Consider the following 13,124-nt stretch of genomic DNA (forward strand, 5'->3'; position numbering starts at 1 on the left):
CAGAGGTTCAGTGGTTGGCAGTCAGATGCTGGAAGGCTCATTTGCCACAGAACCTGTTCATAACATGGCTTGGAAACAAGGTCTGCAAACTCTGCTCTCCTATTACACCTCTACAAAATCAATAAGCACAGAAAATCGAGTAAAACAAATTAATTTGTCATCTGGAACACGGGGCAAGTCTATACTAATATTTAGTTTAAACAGGAGGTCACCTTTGAGGTTTCCATGCCAGGCAGGGCAGCAGTTCCTGTTGCAGATTTTGGATTTGGCACAAAGCCATCCGTACTGGGGCAGCCTGGCCAGGCCAGCCTGTGCAGACATAAGGCAATTTCTGCTCTCCTCCTCACACACCCTGCACGACTGGAAGGTGGAAGTGGGAAATCAGGATCCTTCTGTACCTGTTTGAGAGATCTACAATGTAAGCATGATTCAGAGGAAAGAAGCTGTTTCAAAGATTGACCTCCTGTCTAATAATTAAATATTTTTACAGCCTTGAGAGGCCAGTGCCTTAAGGTAAAACTTGGGGATTTATGGTATTACAGGAAGGCAAATAGGAGCTGAATAATGTTTCCTAATGAAGCCTAAAGTCAACATAGTCAATAGTGATCCATCCCTACAAGTATCAAATCTCATATTAGCTCCTTCTTTCCATGTTGTCTGGTTTTGGCTCCATATCCAGACATATGGAAGATATAGTTGGCTATGGTTCTTCAGGAACAGAGTAACACTAAAATAAAAAGGTAGACTTTTCTCAAAAAAACCACTTCTCTGACTTTTGTGTTCATCTAAACCATTTCAGTGAAAACTAATGGGGTGGAAATTTCACAGAAAGTATTTAAGAGTTCAGAAAAATAATCAATAAATTTTAAGTAAATGGAGTTTTGGTGGAGCTTTTGTCCATATGCTTTGGATGACCAGATCCATGATCATCAGTGTAATAACTCTATGCTTATGACATAAAGACCAGTGGATTTTGATTGCTGTAATTGTCCTTTCATTATTCAAGAATCTTAGATTCTTCCTTTCTCTTAAATTCTCTTCACTAATTTTGACCTGGACTAATGCTGTAAGGGACTTAACTTCGTTAATTAAAGATACAATCCAATCATGATGCTTAAGGCTGATACTGCCTATGACTTTCCTAATTCTAAAGAACCAGACCAAGGTTTTAACCAACTGCTCTCTAAATTCTGTGGTAAATTACTGGGTACTGAGCTGTATATCGGAGTGGAAGACATAGACCTTACCTGCCCATCTGGACAGTAGCAATGCATAAAAAGCCATGTTGAGAAGGGAGCTTGCTTGTTAGAACCAAGGTAGGTTATATTTTGCCCTATTATTTCTTTGTAATCCTCTTGAATTACATTTCACTCAATTCATAAAATAATTTTCTTTATCTGAGTTGATACTTCTGCCTCCAAATTATTTCACTGGCTTCTTTAGGGTAAGTCCTACTTGATGCTAGATTTACTGCCAGGTTCAATTCCTGATCCCTCTGTGTGAAGGCCCAGAACAGCTTGATCAGTTTTCACCTTGAACCTTTTTCATCCTTTATTCCTTTGCCATGTATGCTTTATACCTGGAAGTGATTTGCTGTCTTATTGCACCAGTCTCTTGACATTCATCTCATTTAATCTCCTCAAGATTCAGTCTGCCAACTGCCCCAAAACAGACCCAGGTGTAATCTTTTATTCAGGTTACTGACAGTAATGTGATCTCATTTCATGATTTTTACAGATCCAGGCACAATTAGGTTTCAGTCTTTGGACACCACAGAATACGTAACACACAGTAGGTGAGAGGATGGATATTCCTCCTTTTTTTCCTCAATAACTCTTGCACTTCTGTTACAGTGGGATCATAAACTAATGGGAAACACTAGATTACAAAATCCCAAATTGATTTTTTTTTCCAACTGAAAAGGGATGCTGGTTTTATCAAAGCTTCATAAATTACCTTTAAATCCCACTTTCTATAAGAGAGCATGAGTGGCCCACTACCCTGCCTCTGCATACAGCAGCATACAGTACAAAACATCCATAACCTCACTCCATATGGCTAAAATGAACATTGCATCACAGGATGTTTCTAGAGAATAATTGAAAACACTTTGCACTGTAGCATATTGTGGTATTTGCTGGGTCCCCAGGACGAAGGAGGAATTGAGAATCTGACTCCATGTTCTTAGAAGGCTAATTATTTTATGTACTTATATTAACGAATACTATACTAGAACTATACTAAAGAATAGAAGAAGGATACAGACTGAAAGTTACAAAGAATGAATAATGAAAACTCGTGACTGCTTCCAGAGTCCTGACACAGCTGATGGTGATTGGTCATTAAGTCAAGACAATTCACATGAAACCAATCAAACAATCACCCGTGGGTAAACTATCTCCAGACCACATTCCAAAGCAGCAAAACCAGGGAGAAACAATCAGATAATTATTGTTTTCATTTTTCTCTGAGGTTTCTCAGCTTTCCAGGAGAAGAAATCCTGCCAAAGGGATTTTTCAGAAAATATGACAGTGACAGCCTATCTCAATGGTTTCTTTCCATAGTAAACTTTTTGGCAAACAAGACTTGATGTTGCTGCAAAATATAATATATATTTTTGCAAAGATATTAAGAGCTTGACCTCCCTTTTGTGTGTGTGTGCATTTGGATTTTTGTTGGTTTTTTTTGGGGTTGTGGGGGTTTTTGGGTTTTTGTGTGTGTGTTGGTTTTGTTTGGGTGTTTCTGAGGGATGGAGTGGTGGTGAATGGTTTGGATTTTTTGCTAAACCCTTTCAGTTCTCATCCTTTAGCCTTTCTAAAGTTCTTAAAATTTCTTGTCTTCAGTTGCTTTTCTTTTTTTTTTTTTTTTTAAGTTCCATCACCTTGCCATATTAGTCTTCTGGGATGATTGCCCTGCTTTCAAATATAAGCCATCTATTGTCTGTGGACTGCAGTATTTACAAGGGGGACTACTGACTCGTTATCAGGGCTGAGTTCTATAATAAAAGCTATGAGAGAGAAGTAACTGCCATGCATCTCTCAATAGGTCAGCTGTTCTCTGTAGATTGATGTTGTTAATGTCTGCCATGCTGGAGCCCTGTAAGGCTCTTCAAACACCTCACAAATCAGCCTTGCAGGTTTTAATGCTTCCTCTTTTCCCCACAAATGAGAACTTCGCCATAATCTCTCTCTAAATTTTTTCTAAAGTCACATTTGCATGCAGGCTACTATGAGATTGTTTTCAGTATAAGGTAAACTTTTCTGTGAAGCTGTGTGGAGGAAATGGTGTAATTTAAATCTGTTGGAAGAATAGTCTTCCAGAAAGGAGGCAATGCTTTGAAACAGTGTGTGCATAGACAAATAGATTCACACTGCCATGTGTCATGAGCTCTGGAGTTGTTCTTGGGCTGCCAAACCAGGATTTCATGATGCTTTGGAATATAATGCATGAAAGTCAGGAGTTGTGGGGTTTTTCCTAGCTAAATTTTTGATTTTTTTTTTTTTTTTTTTTTTTTTTTTTTATGGCAGGGCATATAATCAGTTAACCAAGTCATGTAGTAAATTTTAATATATCCTCAAAATAATGATCTCACCTGAGCTGGAGTTAGTGCTGCTAAGGGAAATTGCTGGTTATCATGGCTATGTGAAGAAACAAGCTGTTAGAAAGTACCTAGCTCCTAAAAGCAAAAAAGATAAAAATACCCATTAAGCTCATCAGAGCACCACTCAGAAGCTCCAGTTTAAGGGAGTTAGAAATTGTGTCCTTGTGACACAGCAGAAAAAGAAGAGAGAATGCCATTTTGGAGGGGATGGAGGGGGGCACAAAAGACTCATCTGCTCTATCAGTACTTGTCCACAGATGTTGATGGGGCTTAGGGATGCTGTTTATAGAAACATTCTGGTGTGAACCAGATCTCAGGTACCTGACAGATGTCTAGGGTTCTCTTTAGGCCATGTGCATTTCCTAAAGAAGGAAGTCTGCCAAGGTGTGAGGCCATTCCAGCATGCCTGATGTCAAGGGGTGATTTAAACAGCAGAAATATGATTGCCTACACTATTCATACAGGTGGTGGGGTTGAAGGGATGTCAGTTTGGGGCTTTTTGTTCTTGGTAGGGTGGTTTATATCTCTTCCAAAGCTTCCATTTATTTTCTAATATCTGTTCTGGAGATAGAGAGACAGTGCTAAATAATAGGGTTTGCTGCTATTAAAAGAAGAGCACAGTAAGACATTTCTATACCATTTTGTGATTTCTGTGTGTCAGGAATGCACTCCTTTGCAAACAGTGCACCATGTTGCAAACTGTTTCAGGTCTTAACCAGCACAGGATTCAGGCTGTGCTTGTTTTGTTACAAAGACATATTCCATATTCCTTTGTGTAACACCAGTGCCTCCTCTGATGAAAAATAATGGCTTATTTGTCTTTAATTATTATTCCAATTTGATTCTAGAGTAATCCAGCTGTAAAGGAGAAGCACAACACTCTTGTGTTAACCAGTATTTTCTACCTTGTTCTCTTTCATTTTATTCTATCCTTTTTCCTTTTTTCTATCCTGTTTCTATCCTGTTTCCTTAACACAACACCTGTTTTGTTACAGTCCTAGACAAAGATCTTAGCATTTGATATGGTTGATTAAATGGTTAAATTAATCTCATAGGGTTTGATGGTTCAGCTCTGAAATGGATCAGTACAAATGCAAATCTAATCTGCTAAAGAGAGAACAGTCTTATCAGGGACTTTTCCATTTATATTCTTTTATAACAGCAGAACTGGTGAAACTACTTCGTGTCATTTTGTCTAATATATCTATATTTGTATAGTTTTTAATCTTAATTTTTTTTTTTTTTTTGCTGTGATAGCCATCTATTTGTTAATTGCATAAATGCCAATGTGCTGGTGATTCTATGAAAAGAAAGGGGGCAAGATGGAAATACCCATTAAAAAGTAGTCAAGGAATTCCCTGTTTATTTCTTCTACTCTAAAAATACAGTTATTTCGGAAGTGTGGCTGTTTACCATTGCTTGAAAATGTGGAAGTTGAAAGATCTTGGGACTGAAATTCTCTCCATGAAATCAGTGAGGTCATTGTCAGCAGTGCTCGTTTCACTCCTGTTGTTCTGCTAATACACCTTAATCTGTCTGGGGGGACCTGAGCTAATCACAGCTTTTCTGCTGGCATGGCTTTGCCTTGCTGCTATTGCTCTCCTGCTTTCCTGATCTGGACACTCTCTTGCTATAATTATGTAATTAAAAAGACAATACTCATTAAGTTTCTTCATAAATACTTATTACTGTAGACCTAGAGATGCCATTGTGAAGCTAATCCATGTCTTGGTGTGTGTTGCAGGTGCTGGTGGCAGGAGTCATGGTGAGTCACTGGATTCAGCAGCTTTAGGGCTTCTCTGGTTCATGCTGTCATTTCGATCCCCAGCCTGCTGAGAACATGCAGAACCTTTATTTGCTCTGCTGCTGATTTGCCCTCATCCTGAAGGTGGAGGATTTAGATCTAGGAGGAGCTGATCAAGAAGGCTGCTCATGTAACATGATTTTTCACTGAAATAGATGTGACCCTGTCGTGGTTGAACACTGGCCAATGCCAGGCACCCACTCACTTGCCTTCCCCTGCTACCGCTGGGCAGAGGAGAGAAAAATTAAACAGCTGTTCATGAGTAGAGATAAGGAGCAGGAGAGAGCACTCCAAGGGCAAAATAGGCTCATCTTAGGAGATAAAAATTGCATTTATTACCAACAGAATCAGAGCAGGATAATGAGAAGTAAAAGAAGCCCTTAAACACCTTCTCCCCCCAGCCCCTCCCTCCTTCCCACCGGCAGCACAGGCAGACAGGGCATGGGGCTTTGGTTGGTTCATCACCAAGATTTTTTTCCAGTTCTCAGGGAGAGGAGTCCTTTCCCTGTGAGGCCGTGGGGTCCCTCCCACAGGAGACAGCTCTCCATTAATTTCTCCAGCATGGCTCCACTCCCACGAGCAGCAGCCCTGCTGTGCCTGCTGCAACCTGAATTCCCCCACAGGCACCCAGTGCTCCCAAATCTGCTGTGCCATGGGGCACTGCCACGGGGGGCAGCCTCCAAGGACAGGCTGCTCCAGGCTGGAAGCAGGGCCCCCTCTCCATGGGGCTCCCACTGGATCACAGCCTCCTCCAGGCACCCCCCAGCTCTGGCATGGGCACCTCCCCAGGGGCTGTGGGTGGATCTCTGCATCCCCTGTGGATCCCCATTCCCTGTGGGTGGATCTCTGCATCCCCCGTGGATCCCTATTCCCTGTGGGTGGATCTCTGCATCCCCCGTGGATCCCCAGGGGCTGTGGGTGGATCTCTGCATCCCTGTGGATCCCCAGGGGCTGTGGGTGCATCTCTGCATCCCCCGTGGATCCCCATTCCCTGTGGGTGGATCTCTGCATCCCCCGTGGATCCCCATTCCCTGTGGGTGGATCTCTGCATCCCCCATGGATCCCCATTCCCTGTGGGTGGATCTCTGCATCCCCTGTGGATCCCCAGAGGCTGCAGGGACACAGCTGCCTCACCATGGGCATCACCAGGGCCTGCAGAGGAATGTTTGTTCTTCTTCTTTGCATAGTTTTATACATTTTATCTTTCAGCATTGGAGTGAGACAGTACCATATTTAATAAGCCTAAACTTAATCCCTGATATTTAAGGAATCATGGCTGGGCTGATTGTTTCCATGTGCAGCATCAGTAGCAAGTTAACCTCAGAAGGAATTGGATAAATCCTTGTATGCCAAGGTACCTGCTTGGGACTTCATTTTACTACTGGGAATCAGGATACTTTAATATTGGGTCTAACAGTGACTCTGGGTCCTAATAATTCAGCATTTCAGATCTAGATCAGCAATAGTGGTGCCCTTTGTAGACAGTTTACTGGGACAGCTTCTACCCTGAGTCATTTTCATCTGCAGCTGGATGAAATATAGCTTAACTTCAAACAAGAGAGAGGCTGATTCACAGCAGGCAGAAGTGTAGCTATATATTTCATATATATTTGCAACACTGAGGTTTTCATAACTAAATGCCTATCTTTTTCCAGGCCTCCATTCTGAATGTGCAGAGTCTACAAAAATTCAGATCATACAAATTGCAGTACCAGAGAAAATTGTTCCAGCTGTCTGCTCATTCATTCATTCATTCATTCAACTCAGTCATCCAAATCACACAAGGAAGACTGTATAGGTGCCATAAGTATCCTTTTTTTCAAGGCTAAATCCTGCCAGGTCTTTGACAGAGGTTTTGTGACAGTTGCTTGCAATGTCCATAAATTGAGAAATCAGTAGTTCCTGGTTTCTCTTGTGGGCCTTTGTGGGACTGAGTGAGCTTCACTGCCCGGAATGGTCACCTTCCAGTGCACCTCAGTTTCTCTCCTTTAAGTCATTACAAGGATGTGTCTTCAAAGAATTATGTGGATGCCTGAAAAAACAAAAAAAAAGAAGAAGGGAGAATATTGTCTGGTACATGTTGTAGCTACAGTCTGCCTCAACTTTGTGCTGCAATGAGCTAGCTAGATGAGAAACTGAAAATGATAGGGAAAAAATGAGAGAGATGAGGAACAAAAAGATAATTAATACATGCCAGATGTAATGTGCAGAAGTAAACCTAAACAAAAAGAAAATAGTTTTGAGAAAAAGCAAAAGAAAAGGAGAAAAAGCCTGTAACGACAGAGACATGGACCCAGACTGGCAGGAAATCTGATCATTTATTCAAAGCAAGGAGCTGGTTTGATACAGCTCCTCAAGGCACAGTATTTCCTTTCATGGCAATTCTCACTCTGTCACCTATCCCACATTGCCATGTCAGCCCCATGTGGGAATCCACAAAATCAGAGGGTTTTGGGAAAGCTGCAAAAGGCAGGCCTCAGAGACAGCAGAACTGTGATTAGAGCTGAGCAGCAGCCATGAGATGGGTCAGCAGAAAAATTATTTAAACTGTAGAAAAGCAAGGACAAATAGAACAATGGTCTGTGTATTAATGCTTGTCTAGAATAACTCCTAAGCTGCAGAAAAGTTTATCTAGTGAGATATTAGGAAGTTCTAGGCTTAATAATGGAGCTCTGTGCATTGTGTTTTAAGGCTTACAAGCAGGTATTGTATTTGAAATCAGCAAGCATTGTTTAACCAAAGGTACCTGTGGTTATAGTGGTTGGATGGAACTACTGTCAATGTGCTTTTGCTTTGTGTGATTGGGCAAAAAGCTCATAAAGTGAGTTGTAGCATTAAGTTCTTGGTCTGCTGCCTGGGATGTGAGCTGGTGGCATCTTCCCATTGTCATAATAAGCATGTAATGAGGCTGATGCTGGAAAATCAAACAGCTCAAGGCACGTTCCCAGCAGTCCTGTCCTGTTGGTGATTTGTACACAGCCCCCAGCTGGCAATACCCCATGTGTTCTAAATGTCCTTCCATGGCCTGATCATGGGCTGTGCTCCCATCTGTCAGCTCCTGTTGGTTCCTCTTGTACATAGGTAAAGCCTTATAAAAGAAAGGCCTTGTAAAATCAGGCCTTGTTACCTCGGCTAAGCTAACAGCTAATCCTGTAAATTCCTGTGAGAAAAGAATTATAAGAATGAGAATCAGTTTGCATAACAATCCATTCTTGTGAGAGGATGGCTTGCACCTGTGGGGAGGGAAATTCTACCCATGTGAAACATGCACTTTCCAGGAGAAAAAAATGTAAACATATCTAGAAAGAGAAAAGTTTGATGGACATGTACACTAGCCATTACCAACCAATGAAGTGAGTTTCAGTGAATTGCTGACCAGTTAGATTTAAACACAGTGCTTTCTGATAATGGTATTAATGATAATGTATAAATGATGATAATGAGCTGTGTGAATAAAGGTGTGGCTGTTCTGCATGAAGAAACAGGTGTCTCGTCCATCTCTTTTGTGGCATCCTCTCCCGTGGGGCCCTGCTGCATGACACCTCCTCCTCCCAAGGTCATGGGAGACAAGCTGCAATGTGCTGCCATGTGCTGCTGCCATGTGCTGCTGCCATGTGCTGCTGCCATGTGCTGCTGCCATGTGCTGCCCTGTGCTTCTGCAGGCACATCCCACAGTCCCCAGCTCAGCTCCATCCCATCTCTTCCCACAAATCCATGTCAGAAAGAAGGGACACACAAGGTCTGTGTATCTGTCACTTCAGTGCTGAATTTCCCATGAACTTCCATGGAGATCCGATTAGCTCTGCAGGGAGCAATATAAGTGAGAAAGCATGAGATGTAACTGAACTTGTGATAAATCCTCCTGCAGCCAGGCATTAGTCAGACATACACTGATCTAATAACAAGTCATGATTACAGTGTAATCCTGACTGGTACTTTCAGAATTGTGGGTAAAATTGATTGTTTAGTGTTCACTTTTACAATTCCCCAAGGTAACAGTATGGGGTTCTCTTTTACTAAAGGAATTATTCAATTTGAGGCTGAAGCCATAGAAGTGCACACTTTTGACACAGCTGGGGTCATTAACATTGCCAGGGAGATGTATGTGAACAACTTCTAAACCAGGCACTAGTCACATGCCATGTAGTAAATTCCTTAGCACCTTACTTAACATCCTGTGATACTGTTTTAAAACTTAGCTGCCTTTCTGAATTTTCAGCTTGGAAGAATCCTTTTTGCTCCACCTTTCCAGATGTGATAGGCATTGCACAAAGGCTTAATTCCTCTGGTGCCTGAAAGTGGAAATGCAATAGAAGAACATCTCTGATGTTCTTCACGATGTTGGGTGCGATGAATTAGAGAAAGTAATAATTTATTTGCGTGGTTGTTATTACACGTTAAAAAATGTGCTGCTGGTCGTTAGAGATAAGTTTGTTTCCTTTTCTGTGGTATCTAGGCTGCACCTCTGTGATTCATTGTGGTTAGAATCTGTCATTTTTCATAGGCCAGGAAAACAGAAAATTAGGGAGCCCGTTTGTCTCTTAATACATAAAGTTTTTTTTAATCAAAATTCAGTTTTCATATAAAGCTCTTGATTTCCAGTTCTTTTAGCCAAAAATTTAGCACTTTTTGAAAAATATAGGATAAATTATTCATTCTTGAGTGACTTTAAATAAATTTAAGCTTTAACTGAATTTATTTTGTACTGTAAACAAATACTATTGTTGAATACTTCAATGCATATGTGTTTGATTTGTACAAGGGTCACAAGGGCATTTTATATGCTAAGATCTAAGGACACCTAGCATTAAACGTATTGGTAGAAAGAAACCTGACACTGGCATGTTTGGTGGAATTGCAGAAGGTGATACTTGCTTAGTGCCTGTGTAGGCAGTGATATATCTTAAATGGTTTATAATAGGATCATTACAGATACAGATTTCTTTTTCCAAATCTTAGTGTGTTTTCTTTGTCATCATCATGACTCTTAAGTAATTTTCATAATGTACCAATATATGTAATGTCAAATCATATATCCCTAGTGAGTATCCAGCCTGGCCTTGAACACTTCCAGGGATGGGGCATCCACAGCTTTCTGGACAACCTGTTCTAGTGTCTCATCACTCTCAGTGTAAAGAATTTCTTCCTCATTCCTAATATGTAAATGTGTGGTGTTCTCAGGGGTCCCAGGACGAGGGAAGAGATGAGAATCTTGACTCCGCCTTCTGACTGATTTATTATTTTATGATATATATTATATTATAATAAAAAGATATATTAAAGCTATACTAAAAGAATGGAAGAAAGGATTTCATCAGAAGGCTTGAAAGGAATAGAAGAGAATGATAATAAAATCTTGTGACTGACCAGAGTCCAAGACAGCCAGACTGTGATTGGCCATTAATTAGAAACAACCACATGAGACCAATCCCAGATGCACCTGTTGCATTTCACAGCAGCAGATAATAATTGGTTACATTTTGTTCCTGAGGCCTCTCAGCTTCTCAGGAGAAAAGATCCTAACAAAAAGATTTTTCATAAAATGTGTTTGTGACATGTAAACGAAACCTACTGTCCTTTAGTCTGAATCCATTCCCCCTTGTCACCACCCTTGTAAAAAGTCTCTCTCCATCTTTCTTGAAGGCTCCCTTCAGGTTCTAGAAGGCCACAGTGAGGTCACCCCAAAGCCTCTTCTCCAGGCTGAACAAACCCAATTGTCTCAGCCTCTCCTTGTGGGAGGGGTGTTTCATCCTTCTGCCCATTGTGGTGGCCTCCCCTGGACTCACTAACAATTATTGTTAGTTATTCCTGTGCTGCAAGCCCAGAGCTGGCTGCAGTGCTCAAGGAATGCTTGCAGTTCCTTAGAGGTAATGAGGTACATGTCTGACTTAATTTTAAAAATGTATTGATTGGGATAAAGAGGTCACAAATATATCTGCAGCTAATAATTCCCATTAGTTTCAGAAGAAAAAGCACCAACATAGAGAAGAAGTGTTTAGGGGACCTGCTGATAGATGGAGTAGGTAGTTCTATTTGCAGCTCTGTTTTGGGTCAAAAAAAGAGATGCTAGGGAGTTTTTGGGGAAAGAGACTAGAAGTGATGAATCCAAGGTGCAAAAGATGAGTGAGAAAGAGGAGTCTGAGCTGGTGTGGGCACTGAGAGTGCAGACAGAAAAACCTTGAACAGTCTGTCAGTTAGAGTTCAGCACTTGGATATTGTTATATAAACGCAATAAAAATATCTTAGCAGCTCGTTCCTGCAAAAGTACAGACAGCCTGTAAACCTGATCAGCATTGCAAGAACCTCTTGTGTGATCCTAGAAAAGAGCTTATTAGTGTAGGGGGATACAATATAAGAAAATGTAGTATAGAAAGTAATCTTACCCCCTAAAAAGTTGCAGCTGAGCCAATAATTGAGGATTAGGAGCAGGCCTGATTTTAACAGGCCGCAGCTGTAGCCAATCAGAAGAGTGTTATAAAAGAGTGGATTGGTTGGCCAAGGGGGAACTGGAGTCAGTTGGCTGCTGTGAGGGTAAGGAAGAGCCAGTGCCTAGAGGAGCTGCCTGCAAGAAACATCAAGGAGGTACAAAACTCTGGCCATATGGAACCCTTGCAATGTAATGACAATAGAACTCTTGTAATATAATTGGAACAAGTAGTGATCCCGATGTGATTTGGAAAAAAAAAGATTTAAACATTAAACTATATAACCGCATGGATTCGGGACTAAACTACGTGACTCTGTAGATTTGGGATGACCCCGTGGATTTGGGGAAACAGGATTTGACCATATAACCCTGTGGATTTGGGGAAACGGACTTGAATACTAAACTATTGGTAAAATATATCAATTGCAGCTATTAGTGTCCACAGCTTTCTGTCGTGGAAGGAGACATGAGGGCCTGAGGTCACCCATGGGGATGGCCCAGCCACCTGGAGGATGGATGTCCAGCCTCATACACTCATGCCATCTTCACCCAGCGTGTGCCACATCTCCACAGCCCCAGGAGGTTGACTGATTTCTTTGCTCCTGCTTGACGCCTGGGAGATAAGTGGCGTGCACACGATGAATCTCACCCATGGGATCCAGACGAGCTGAGAAATCAGCTGAACTCCTCTCTCAGGTCACTTTGTCAGAAGAATTACACTGGCTTTAGAAAAGTAAATATTAATTTAAAATTGTGTAACTGCAAATTGAACTGCACCCACTGCTGTGATGAATGTAGGTGTTTGTTTTTTTTTTCCCCATGCAGGCATAAAAATTGGTATTTATTGCTAATGGCACCTGTACAGGCTATCACAATATTTATTTTATTTCCAAGTGTGGTGGCTTTTCTGCTGCTGCTTGAGGTAGTCTATTTTCTGCATAAACAGACTTTCACCTCAGATTCTGTACTTTTGTGTTAATCAGCAAAATGATTTCTAAGATGTGCATGACAATTGTGTTCCTACAAGTGTGAGTATATAGACAGCATAAGGCAATTTTTTAAGGTATACATTTGTCTTAAAATCTCCTTGGTGAATACAAACAAAGCAAAAGGACCTTGAGCCTCCCTTGTATTGAGGTGATCTGTATGTTGCATCCTTTGAGACATTTGTCTCTGTCTGCTGAAATGACCCTCTATATCAAAGAAAATATTTATTTTCAGACATTTTTCACTGCCATAGTTTTCAAAGATGAAAAAAAATCGAAGTGCTGAGAATTATAACATGTTAGCCT

The sequence above is a fragment of the Agelaius tricolor genome, unplaced genomic scaffold (genome assembly GCF_023055355.1).
Source record: "Agelaius tricolor isolate 1412-34295 unplaced genomic scaffold, bAgeTri1.0.p SCAF_67, whole genome shotgun sequence".
Taxonomy (NCBI): Eukaryota; Metazoa; Chordata; class Aves; order Passeriformes; family Icteridae; genus Agelaius; species Agelaius tricolor.